The sequence below is a fragment of the Asparagus officinalis genome, chromosome 1, assembly GCF_001876935.1.
Source record: "Asparagus officinalis chromosome 1, Aspof.V1, whole genome shotgun sequence".
NCBI lineage: Eukaryota > Viridiplantae > Streptophyta > Magnoliopsida > Asparagales > Asparagaceae > Asparagus > Asparagus officinalis.
The window spans coordinates 38705162-38718514 of record NC_033794.1 but is presented as its reverse complement, the minus strand read 5'-3'; positions in this window follow the sequence as shown (position 1 = coordinate 38718514).

The following is a 13353-nucleotide window of genomic DNA, read 5'->3' as shown; positions in this document are numbered from 1 at the left end:
GCCTCTTTTTCTGTTAATTTTTTTCCTTTAAAAAAACCCTCTTTTTTAATCATAAATAACAGGGGGCCTTCATCCTCCTACATAAATTTCTTTTTCTACATAAATTTTTTTCCTAATGGAGTTATGAGAAGCTGCCACTTGTCCGACATTTTAGTGGATGGAAATCATGAGACAGCTGCATTTGCCGTACAAATAAATGAATAATTGGATCTGCACTCACCGGCCAACTGTCCGCATTAATAAAAAGTTGCAAGGTGATTCATACATCTTATTAACTAATGAAAACAGCATCCTTTGGGTGATTAGAAACAGCATCCCCTCGTTTTCTCAGATATCACTTTCCTTTACACAAATTGAAGTTTTTTAATTAGTTTTTCGCTATCAATTACACACACACTCTCTCTAGTTTGGACGCATGCGCATTACACATGATTAAATATCAATATGTTTTTCTTTTTAGTTTATTTTTTTACTTAACTCAGTTGTGAATATTTCTTTTATTTACGTATGAATTTGGGGGGACTTTCATGTAAAATTCAAAATTAAAATATGAGTAAATTTTGGTAAACCTCTGATAGGTTTGGTGTTTGGAACTAAATCCTCAATATATTAAAAACTTTTCACTAAACCCCCAATAACTTTTGACTAAAAATCCTCAAAACTAACATCATTAATTCATATATGTCCTGCAAATAATCTAAGCATTAATCCTCTATTGAAAGTCAACACTCGTCCCATGATTAATTACCTTCAATTCAGCAACTCCAAGAGCAGGACAATTCGAGCAACACCAACACAATTACAAACAAGACCCCTGTTTTGCCGATAACTTGCAAGGCTAACCAGAGAGGCGGTGCTTGTCGACCTACCCACAGATTCGAGACATCCTTACTCGACCATCCGAGCTGATAACTTGTGAAGCCGACTAGAAAGGTGGTATTTGATGACCTCTAACTTGCGAAGCCGGCTAGAAAGGTGGTACTTGATGACCTCTAGTAAGACGAGTCGGAAGGTGATGCATCTTCGAGCCCACTGCCAAAAGTTGACTGCCATCATGTTAAATGCATGATCAGAGTCATCACTACTCCTATCTCGAAAGTCTTTATGATACATCAGACCTCGTCAACCACACCCTGCCCAGTCACCATCGCATTAAATACTTGGATGACTCAGCCCCTTAGCAACCGATACCTGTAAAGTAAATGCCAACAAAGCTACCTGCCTGACCTCGACCTAAGTTACCCATTTACCCCCATTATATCGACTATGAAAGGGAGTGATGTCCACGGCTGAGGGTAAGCAAATTTTTCCCTAGAAAACTCTATCATTATTCATCTTCTCCACTCAAGCTTTTCACTAACTTGACCGTCAGAGGAACTACTAGAGATCTCAGCTTCGACCTCTTAGTACTCTTCATGCGTAGGATGGAGCTACTGGCCCAAGGTCTAGCTATCTGAAGAAGTTGGAGAAACCTACACATCTCATAACCCATAGATGTAATCTAACTGTTTGATAGCCAACGTCAACAATAGTCAAATGAACAAAATGCACCCTAATACCCAATACCTTTTACGTTTCTTCACTTTACCCACAATAATGTTTGGCCAAAAACCCCAAATGCTAAATGTTTTTAATTTTTAGATCTTTTAGAGATTAGTTGTAATTATTAGAATTTTCAAGAGGTTGATTGTAATTGTTTGACTTCAAAGGGGTTTGTTTCTATATTTAGAATGTTTAGCGGTTTATTAGTATTTTTTATAATTTTTGGGGTATTCTTTTAATTTTCTCAAGGTTTATTTGTAATTTTCTAATTAATGGGTTTATTTATGATTTTCAAACTTTTAGGAGGCTCTTTGTAATTGTACATTTTTACACTACCATTTGTAATTTTTAGTTTTTATGCAGTTTATCATAATTTTCTATTTTTCATGATTTTAAGATATTCATGTAATTTTCTAATTCATGAGTCTGTTTATCTTTTATTTCAAATTTAGGGTTCTTTTCAATTTTAAATTATTTAGGATGTTATTTATTGTTTTTATTTTATGTTTTTTTGTAATTTTAATATTTTTTTTGTTTTAAGAGGTTATTTGAGCTTTAAAGAGTGTTGTTTATTTTTTAACTTTTTCAAGGGTTTGTTTGTAGTATCGTTAATTGTTAGTGGGTTTTCTATAATTTTTAGGAATTTAAATGTTGTTTTCTTGAATATTTTAATTATTTACTTATTTTTTGAATTTTTTTATTTTTAGGGAATTACCTGTAATTTTAGATTTTGAGGGGTCTGTTTGTAATTTTCAAAATTTTTAGGGAACTAGTCTTTATTTTAATTTTTATGGTGTTTTTGTACTTTTCATATATTTCATGTGTTTTTTGAATTATTAATTGGTTGTTGGTATTTTTTAAAATTTACAAAGTGTAGTTTCTAATTTTTGGATTTTTTAGGAGATTGTTTTTAACTTATGAATAGATGTTTTGTGTGTCACTTGTGATTTTAGAATTTTAAAATTATTATTTTTAATTTTGAGATTTTAAAAGGTTTTTTGCAATTTCAAATTTTTTTAGAGACTATATGATTTTTTAAAATTTTAAAGCTTTGTTTGTAATATACTTATTTGTCAGTGGGTTTTCTATAATTTTTAAGAATTTTAAGGGGATTTTTGTAACTTTCAAAAAAAATTTTAACTTGTTATTTTTAATTCTAGATATTTTGGGTAGCTATTTGTAACTTTTCATATTTATAGGGTTGTTTGTAAATTTCTGGGTTAACTTGAAAATGAGAACGATTTAAGAGATATATACTATCATTGAGGGTTACTTTTATGGATATAATATTTTAATTATGGATAAGAATAATTTTAATTAAAAAAACTTTTAGAAAGCTAAAATTAGCTGAACATGTGTCATCTTCTATTAGAATAGAGAATTAATTTAGTGTTTGATCTATTTTCATATAAAATTTTGGTCAAATATTTTACCTTTTAAAATATCTTTAGTATTATTAATATATATATATATAGAATATATATATATATATATATTGAATCTAAGTATAGGGTATATATAACTATATTATATTAGACGCCAAACTTGTATCATTATCTTAATATGATAGCTAAAAAGTTTGTGTCACCAAACTTTTTTAGCCGAGTCATATTGCATAGGATCCTTGCATGATAATGAAATATTTTTTATATTAATAAATGAGTGGCTAGGAGTTTGATGCTGAACATCAACTTGAAGTTCGATAGGAGTCTCTGCTCTCTTCTCTCGTCTCTATATATTGATATATATATAGTTATATATATAATAGTAGTAATTATATAATGATAATATATTAAATACACGAGAAAATGTATGATGGGTTATGCGTTAGGTATCCATAGCGATGAAAAAAATAGGGTCTGGGTGCGTTGTAAGAGTGAAGGTGTCACATTCCCTCTCCACTCATTGAAATCGGGGCCCACCTCACGATGTGGGTCCTTTGGGAGTTGCTGGGAGAATGACAATGAGTGGATAAGAATGAGACACTTACTACCAAGCATAAATTCTATGCTTCGGTAAGAGTGGAGCTTGAACGGCTAATGCGGTACTCAATCATACCCATTTTTCCCTCTCTTTATATATATATTATATATATATATATATATGATATATATATATATATTATATTATATATATATATATAATATATATATATATATATATATATATATATGATATATATTAGAGAGAGAGAGAAGAGAGAGATTAAGATTAATGAGTATCCTTGTCATATGAGAGGGGATTTCTCTATGACGCCTTTAAAAATCACATGATGCACGCTTGTTGGATGATCCCTCCGTTAAACTTGGATTACCATATTCTAAAACCCCAACAGCAACCAAGTGTTGGGTCGAACCCTCGTCAGTTGCACCTTCATCCATCGTATCAATTTAACGGTTTTGAATGATAGAACTTTCACATGGCTCGATGGAGCGTAACGAGACGGATTCACCCAAAACTTGGTGTGTTGCGGGTTTTAGAATATGTTAGATCAAGTTTCACGGAGCGGATATCCACAATGTATTTTTTGTTTGTATCCTATTTTTTCCTCAATTCGGTGTTTGACGCGGGAATGAAAAAAAAGTCGCTTTCTCTGATTTACGATGAGGTATTGGTTGCTAATCTCTAATAGTATGGGAGCGATCGATAGGGGTGGATAATCTCTCCAACCTGTCGCATGTGTATGTATGGAAAGAAAGTGAGTACCCATTAATTATTTTGGGCTTGAAATGCTCTTAGGTCATCTGTTCGAGATTGTTGTTCTAGAAGAGGACATTCCTCTGAACTGGTAGATAGACTGGCTTCATATTATATATATTATATATATATATATATTGAGTTATGTATATTCGGAGGCAGAAATGTGATTGATTTTAGCCGGAGCTCGTTCATTACTTCTAAGGTTCTAACCTCGCAGAATGTATCGCATTCTTCGATGCTAAGATGCATGTTTGATTCAATGGATAAGACACTTAGACTTGTTAAGATTGTGAATAGTAATGAAATCACTTAGTTACTATCAATGTATTTTTCCTGTTATTGTTTTTCGGATAGCTTCTAGGTAATATTACCCCAGCTATTCTATATCAGGGATATGTGTTTTTTTCAATGTATATTAATCTCCTCAATCGTTGCGTTAATACAATGTATATAGAAGGTCTAGTCATCTTCATATATGGACTTGGCACAATCCGCTTTTTCTATCTGAGACGTTGATGAGACATTGGAAATGATCTTTAAATCCGGTCAGTTCAGAATGGCTCTTCGACCAAATCCGGTAGTGATGGGGTTTTGTCACATTCCCTCCATCATATTCAATATGGAACCACATTCACTATGGGTTAGTGAGTGTGGATAAGATGTGACACCATCACTACAAAACACAAATTTGTGCATTCGGTACCAAGCATACCCATTTCTCTCTCTTCTCTCTTCTCTCTTCGCTATATATATACTATATATATATATTATATATATATATATATATTATTATAATATATAATATTATATATTGAATATATTAGATAGGGTATATTATATATATATATATATTCATTAAAAGTTGGGACCCGACTATGCTCTAAAATGATTGTGTCTCCATACATGTGTCCAATTACATTCCCTACATACAAATCGAGTCCACTTATATTGTGTTTGCTTCTACATGTCTTTTCCAATCAAATCCCTAACATAATATTAGTCCATTTTTAATATATATATATAATTATTATATTATAATATATATATATATATACCTAATGTCAAACAAAATCATTTAGTGCTTTAGTAACGTCGATGTGTCACAGTTCTTATCCGATCTCTGGACGGTACCCATGTGTGGAATGTGTGATGCGTTCCGATTATTCTTGAATGATATGCTGCGAGGCCATAACGATTCATAGTCAAATGAGAGCGTTAGTGGCGGGAATGTGCAATCACTACCAAGCATAACATATTTTATATTGCTTTCGGGGTATGACCAAAAGATCATCTTGCAATTCAAGTGTAATAAGATCTATAATGAGTTCAAGCTTCTATAATCCTACATGTGTATACCTAAGTGATATATAGTTACTAATGGAATAGTATAATCTAAAGATTACAAACTGGGTAAGTGTTAAATTATTTATAGTTAATATATAGGTTTTATTACTATTATATGTTAGTGAGTTTAATATATCTATATAATAGCTCAGACAGTATCATTATTAGTACGACACACATTTTATTCCTTTTCATATGGCCGGGCGCGGGCACGGATTTGCCTCCTATGACGCCTTCTAAATCATATGATTGTAGCCCGCATTTGTGGATGATTCTCTCGCTCTCTCGCGTATGATAATCATTGAATCATGTTATACATTAATTTTTCTATAACTACCAACACACCAAGTTGTCGGACATAAGTTTTGGTTTCTATGCATATATATAGATATATATACATGCATTGTATTGGGTTTTCATGTTTATAATATGAAATCACATATTTCATATTTATTATTGTGATTTGGTTTATCTACTTAGATATGAAACAAATATATTTTCATATACATACTCCTATGTTTCATTCTCTAATGTATTTGTGAAAATATCATATTCTTAGTTTTTAGACTTAACAATATTCATATACATATTTTATTAAGTCTACATAATCGTTGTGCAAAGTTTCAAAACATGGTTTAGCCTAAGTGTCAAAATTCATATGTTTACATTTTCGTGTTTTGGACTATTTTGTAAAATGATGATATTTTTCATTTGGGAGGTCCTTTCTGATAACCAGTCGTTGTAGCATGTTTATTATCATGTCTATAGTGTGTGAGGTGTGATTGCATAGTGATTGTATTGTGAGGTGTAAACGTTGTTCGGGTGAACGTAGAAAACCCGGTTGTGATATTGGAGATCTCCTCGAGGTGAGGAGCGGAGACGTAGGTCGTAGGTGTAGGCATCAAAAATTGCCTATAGGTCTCCACGAACAACTCAGTGTTAAGGAACGACGATGAACGTCACTATCCGGTTCACAGGAGTTCGATTGATGTCGATGAATGCTTGAAGTAAATCGACGAACTACGTGAACTAACGAAGGTACGGGCTAATCGAGAGTCCCGCGATGTTTACAAAAGGAACAATGCCCTTCGTGTCTCATTCATTCAACAGATGATCCAACCATCGGAGCTGATAGAACTCCTTGTCGGCTTTCCAACACACTTCGAATCACTCAAATCCGAGTTCGGACGAAGGAATTACGGCAGAAACAGATAAATACACCATATGGAGTGTCTCGGATCAATGAGAGACACCTTAGGGTGTCTCCGATCAAATGGAGACACCTTGGGGTGTCTCCAAGGCAGATTTGGGCCTTTAAGTGTTTTAACCGCTCCGTTATCCCCTCAAGCCTATAAATACAAGCCTTAGGCCTCATTTTTCAAGATCTGGAATTTGGAGATTAGGCGAAGCCCTGCCGGATTGAAGACTGAAGGTGCGCGGATTTCAGAGAGGAGGAGGAGAGATCGGATCGAGTTCTTCAACGCAAGAGAGAGAGAGATTCTTCAGATCTGCAGTTCCCCTGGTTCGTTCCTTAAGATTATCCCGTTGTGGTAATCTTAAGAAGAGTGATTATCTCGCTTCACCGAGATAAGAGCTACGGTTTCTCGATCCCTTCGCGGATAGACGAAGATCTGCCTAATTTTTCAGCAATCATATCTGATCGATGGTGGTCCACGGATAAACCCCGGCACAGGCAAAGATCCCACGCAAGCAGAAGACCGATAAACGATCTCTGCGTTTGTTTGATAAAGTTGTAAACTTTTTTTTGTTTTCATTGTGTAAGGAGATCTTATAAAAAGATTAACTTTTTATTTCATTCGAGTTTATTGTAACGACTAAAGTTGTAATAGATTCGATAACAATGGAAACATCAACTTTCATCGCAAACAAACTGGCGACCACAGTGGGAGCCAACAGCTTTGCTGCCGAAGCTGTCGTGCCGCAGCCGATGATCAAGATCCCGGTGCTTGAAGAGGTCAAATACGAGTTCGACCAGCAGAAGTTCGAGGAGTATGTCTCCTCCTCCTCCTCCAGATCTGCCTCTCCTTGCAGGTGCAGGAAGGCTTCCTCCTCCAGGAAGATCCGCTGGTCTTCAGATCTGAAGATCCAAGAAGACGATCTCTCCGCCATCGCTGCTGTAGTTACACCTCGCAACGATCCGCCGGCTTCCAAAGAAACCAGATCCAACGTTCGTGACAACTCCTCGAAAGTCAAGGAGTTGCCCGTTGAAAGTGCACCAGTGTTGACGAAGAGGGCTCGTCAAAGGCGCCGTCAACATCTCGCGCGTCAATTTGCCAAGGCTTTGGAGCCTGTTGACAGGATCTACTATGATGTGGATCTAAAACGCAGAAGGCGCAAAGTGTTCCAGCAACAAGCTTTGGGAACCTCCTCCCAACCACCTACTAATGAATGGGTTCGTGTCAAACGAACCCGTTCAACTCTTGAGGAGCTCATCCATAAGCGCCGCTCACTGTTAGCGCAGACGAGGATTCTTGTACGGAAGGCACAGGAATTGCAGAAGGAAGTGGCCAAAAAGCCGCCACCACCCCGCCAAGTATGGAAGCCGAAGTCTGAAGCGGCGATTCAGGCTAAGGAACAATCATTGCGACCTTCGAAGCAAGTTCAACCCCCGGCGAACCAACCTAAGTCGCCGATAATTCCCATAGCTGCTCCGGGAGATCCCGCGGGACCATCCCGAATAAGGAAGTCAGTTTTTGAGCGCCTCGGTCTACTTCTCGATGAGCGATGCAAAGCCCCGCTTCAAGAACGTTTGGGCCCGATGAAGAAGCCCCGAACGACTCAACATGCTAGGGGTCGCCGCCACCTTCAACATGACAAGGAGTTCATGGTAGCTGCGCGTACTAATTTGCGCATCGAAGTCCAGGAGCCCGCTGAGAACTCACGCCCAAAAAGGCGTGTTTCGAGGCGCGTGACTCTTTAAGGCCCTAGAAAGGCAGTCCGCCCTCAGAAGGAAACGTCGTTGTCTAATGATGATGACATTATACCTGAGAAGTCGTGTCGACACACGATAGGTTACTCCGAATGTCAAGCTGACGAGTTGTACTATCGTGATGGGAGTATGAGAAAAAACAGGAAGAGGAGTCCTCGAAGACTAGAGACTCAATGCCCCTGTTCCAAACTCATTTGGGCAGTACTGTCTGAGTGCAATTGCATCAAGATGGTCCCCGAAAGAATTTCGGTTTTCGAAAGTCTTAGTACCGAAACGCCAAAACCAAGGTCTAGGCGTTTCCGACAAAGAAGAAGGGTAGTCGAAGACGGAGAATTTCCGAGGGTCACCACTAATATGACCAGCAAAGGGACATCGACGCGGGATAATCCCGAGTCAATCCCGGAAGTACCCCGGCGGATGACCCGTCTGCAGTCCGGAGCCATCATATGAGGAACTTATGGTAGGATTCGGACAAGATTACCTTCAGAAGATGAAGAATCGGATGCCTGCTCTGCTGTTGCATCAGACAATACGGTATCCAGCGAGGGACAACCCCGCGAGTCGCTTATGATAAGCGCAGAACAAGTGGCCAAGATGCTCGAAGAAGCCATGGCTAAACAACAAGAGAGCTTCAAGTTCGAAATGCAGATGGCCATGCAGAATATGAGAGAAATGCATGACCAGCAAATTCGAGCGCTGACAAACCAGCAAGGCGAGCCAAGTCGTCGTAACCAGGTCAACCTGGAAGATGAGGACACAGGTGCAAATAACGCCAATAATCCTCCCGGCAATGCAGGGGGTGGTAACAAGAATGCTGATGAAGACTCAGGTGAAAACCTGAAGATTAAAAATCTCAAGAGCAAAATCAATATGTGGATTTCCGCTCAAGAAACGAAGAGGACGGGCATCCCTTGTCCATACCCACGAGAATGGGAATCAATCCCCTATCCGGCGAAGTTCAGTCTAATTAACTTCACGCCGTTTGATGGGAAGGGTTCACCCACTCAGCATTTGATTTACTTCAAATCACACCTGGGTGTTATCTCTGGTAATGAGCCTCTGATGGTACGGTCCTTCGTTGGCACTCTTCGCGGAGCCGCCTTCGATTGGTATCGTCGCCTCAAGCCAGGAAGCGAAGGAGAATGTGGTGCGCATCAGCCCGGTCCTAAACTGTATGATCGCATCAGGAGGATGGGATATTTCTGGCCAACGATGGTTCGTGACGCAATCGAATACGCACGAGAATGCCACGCTTGCCAGATACATGCGAATTATATGCATCAACCGCCAGAGCAGTTGCACACGTCAACCACGTCTTGGCCGTTCGAGACTTGGGGCATGGACATAGTCGGTCCTATTTTTCCCCCTTCAGTCAAAGGTGATCGGTTCATCCTCGCGATCACAGATTATTTCTCAAAGTGGGCTGAAGCGATTCCGCTTAGAGAAGTGAAGACGAACAACGTCATCAATTTCATCAAGCATCATGTCATTTACCGACACGGCGTGCCAAGAAGGATCATTCATGACAACGGTCCACAGTTCATAAGCAATGCCTTCGTCAGATTCTGCGACAAGTTCAAAATCGAAGATGTTTCGTCGACAGCTTATTACCCCGCCGCGAATGGATTAGCGGAGGCGTTTAACAAGACGATCATTAAGATCTTGTCCAAGCTCGTGAAGACCAATAAACGAGACTGGGACGATAAACTCGGTGAAGCACTCTGGGCTTATCGCACCACCATACGCACGCCTACGGGAGCTACCCCGTATTCGCTGGTATACGGATGTGAAGCTGTGCTACCGCTGGAAATTCAGATTCCGTCCCTTCGGATCGCCCTCGCAACGGAGATGACGACGGAGGAACAACATCAGAAGCGTCTCGAAGAGCTCGAGAGGCTGGATGAAAAGCGTTTGGAGGCTCAACAACACATCGAGTTTTACCAAGCCAGGATGTCAAGGGCTTTTAACAAAAGAGTCCGACAGAGAAGCTTCAAGGAAGGAGATCTGGTCCTCGCTGCTCGCCGACCAATAATTCTCACCTCCAAGAAGAAAGGTAAATTCGAACCCAAATGGGAAGGACCGTTTGTAATAGACACAGTCTATTCAAACGGCGCATATCGCCTGATTACTCAAGAGGGCGCCAGGCAATTAATGCCAATAAATGGGAAGTTCCTGAAAAAGTACTATCCCTAGTATATTCAGGATAACCCATTTACCGGGAAGTTCCTTGAAGAATATTACACTTAATATTCTAGAGGATAACCCAAAATCATTTTCACCACCAAAATCCCTCACTGATCAATTTCAATTGACAGTGAGTCCACCAAAAATGTTTTTCTGGCCCTCTTGATTCTTTCCATGAACAAGAGGTCCACTCTCAGTTCATAGTCCCCTTTCGATAAACGAAAGAACTCCTTTCTTTTTCTCTTTGGTTAAGCCTTCTCATGGTTATAACCGAAGTTGGAATTCCACTTCGATAAACGAAGAACCTATTTCTCATCTTTAGATAACCAATCCTATAAAAGGGAGGTTTATCTAGATTTTCCAGATTCTCGGAGTGGAGATCCCACTTCTAGTTTCTTTTGCGCTGGAAATAGAATATAAAATTCTTCCTTTCCAGAATCAAGGAATAGAATATAAAATTCTTCCTTCCTTGTGTTCGGGTTCGCCTTCACCCTAAAAGAAGACCGGGAAATAGAATATAAAATTCTTCCTTTCCCATGTCAACCTTTTCCAAGAATTTGTCAATCTAGGATTCATCCTAGGAAGTTTATCCCGAATCCTAAGCAGGGATAAGTCTGCGCCTAACACGCGCTGCCGGTTTAGTCTTTCTCCGAAGAAGAAGACACCAGAGTTCGATTCTGGGGTATTCTATCCTGAAACCTAAGCAAGGATAAGTCTGCGCTTAACCCGCGCTGCCGGTTAGTTCTTAACCGTTAAAAAGAACACTCGTCCGCATATTCAACATTGCGGCAGGTTGTTATTAATAACACCATAATCCATGCCTTACACGCATGGGGAATTTCATCCTGAATCCTAAGAAAGGATATGCCGACGCCTAACACGCATCGCCGGGTTAGTCTTTTACCTGCCAAGAAGACACCAGAACCTGATTCTGGGGACTTTTATCCCGAAGCCTAAGTAGGGATAAGTAAGAAGACACCAGAGTTCGATTCTGGGGTATTTTATCCCGAAGCCTAAGTAGGGATAAGTCAGCGTCTAATACACGTTGCCAGGTAGCCTATTCCCGTAATAATGATGAAGCCTATGTATTCGAAGTCGTAGCGCCAAGTCTAAGAGAATTCACTCTCTTAGCACAACGTTACATGCGGAACGGATTTAGACAATCCGTATGCTAGCCCGACTCAAATGGTAGTCGGTAAAGGCTAATCAAATCCGTTGAAGGCTGGGGGTTAGCCAAAAATCCTAAAGTCAACGCCTAACAAAATCCGTTGAAGGCTGGGGGTTAGCCAAAAATCCTAAAGTCAACGCCTAACATGCGTCGCCGGGTAATCTATTCCCGTGAGAAAGACGAAGTCTACGTATTTAATATCGTAGCACTAAAAGGGTTAACTCTTTTAGCTTAACGTCACGTGCAGAACGGATCTAAACAATCTGCATGCTAGCCCGACTCAAACGGTAGTCGGTAAAGGCTCATCAAACTCGTTGATGGCTGAGAATTTGCCAAAAATTCTATAAGTGCGAGTCATTGATGCATCAACTCTGTTAGTTGGTCTCGTGACTCGATTATCCAACAATATTAAAATAAGATCCACAAATGCAGATGAATCAGCTTTAACAGTTGGTCCTGCAGCCCCGACACTTGGGACCACCATGCTCCAATACCTTAAGAGCTTAAACTGTGTATGCTCCAGTAAACGTACGAGTATAAACTGTGTCGACGTACGACGTTCGAAACCCTAGGTCAACGCCGGTCAACGCGTAACCCTAGGTCAACGCCGGTCAACACCTAACCCTAGGTCAACGCCAGTCAACGCGTTACGACAAAAAGTCAACATTCGACGTTCGAAACCCTAGGGTCAACGTCGATCAACACGTAACCCTAGGTCAACGCCAGTCAACGCGTTGCGACCAAAAAGTCAACATTCAACGTTCGAAACCCTAGGGTCAACGCCGGTCAACGTGTAACCCTAGGTCAACATACGGTGATCTGAATACTAAGTCAGCACAATATGACAGAGATAGTCAGTTCAAAGTCAACTCAATAACACGAGTCAAACTCAACTCACTGGTGGTAGACTCGAGACTCCGACGACGGCTAGGCGATAAACGCAGCGCCGGAAGGACTTCGGCTATTCGTCAAAGCATTGAATAGACCGAAAATCAAAGGAGCTAAGAGTTGAAGCTAACTACAGGTCCTTTACGCTGACTGAAGGCTGGACCAATCACATCCAAAGTATTCCAGCCTCTTTTATAAAAGAAACGAGTCTGGAACGCTTTGGAGGGGGTATCTGTAGGCATCAAAAATTGCCTATAGGTCTCCACGAACAACTTAGTATTAAGGAACAACGATGAATGTCACTATCCGGTTCACAGGAGTTCGATTGATGTCGATAAACGCTTGAAGTAAATCGATGAACTACGTGAACTAACGAAGGTACGGGCTAATCGAGAGTCCCGCGATGTTTACAAAAGGAACAACGCCCTTCGTGTCTCATTCATTCAACAGATGATCCAACCATCGGAGCTGATAGAACTCCTTGTCGGCTTTCCAACGCACTTCGAATCACTCAAATCCGAGTTCGGACGAAGGAATTATGGCGGAAGCGGACAAATACACCATATGGAGTGTCTCG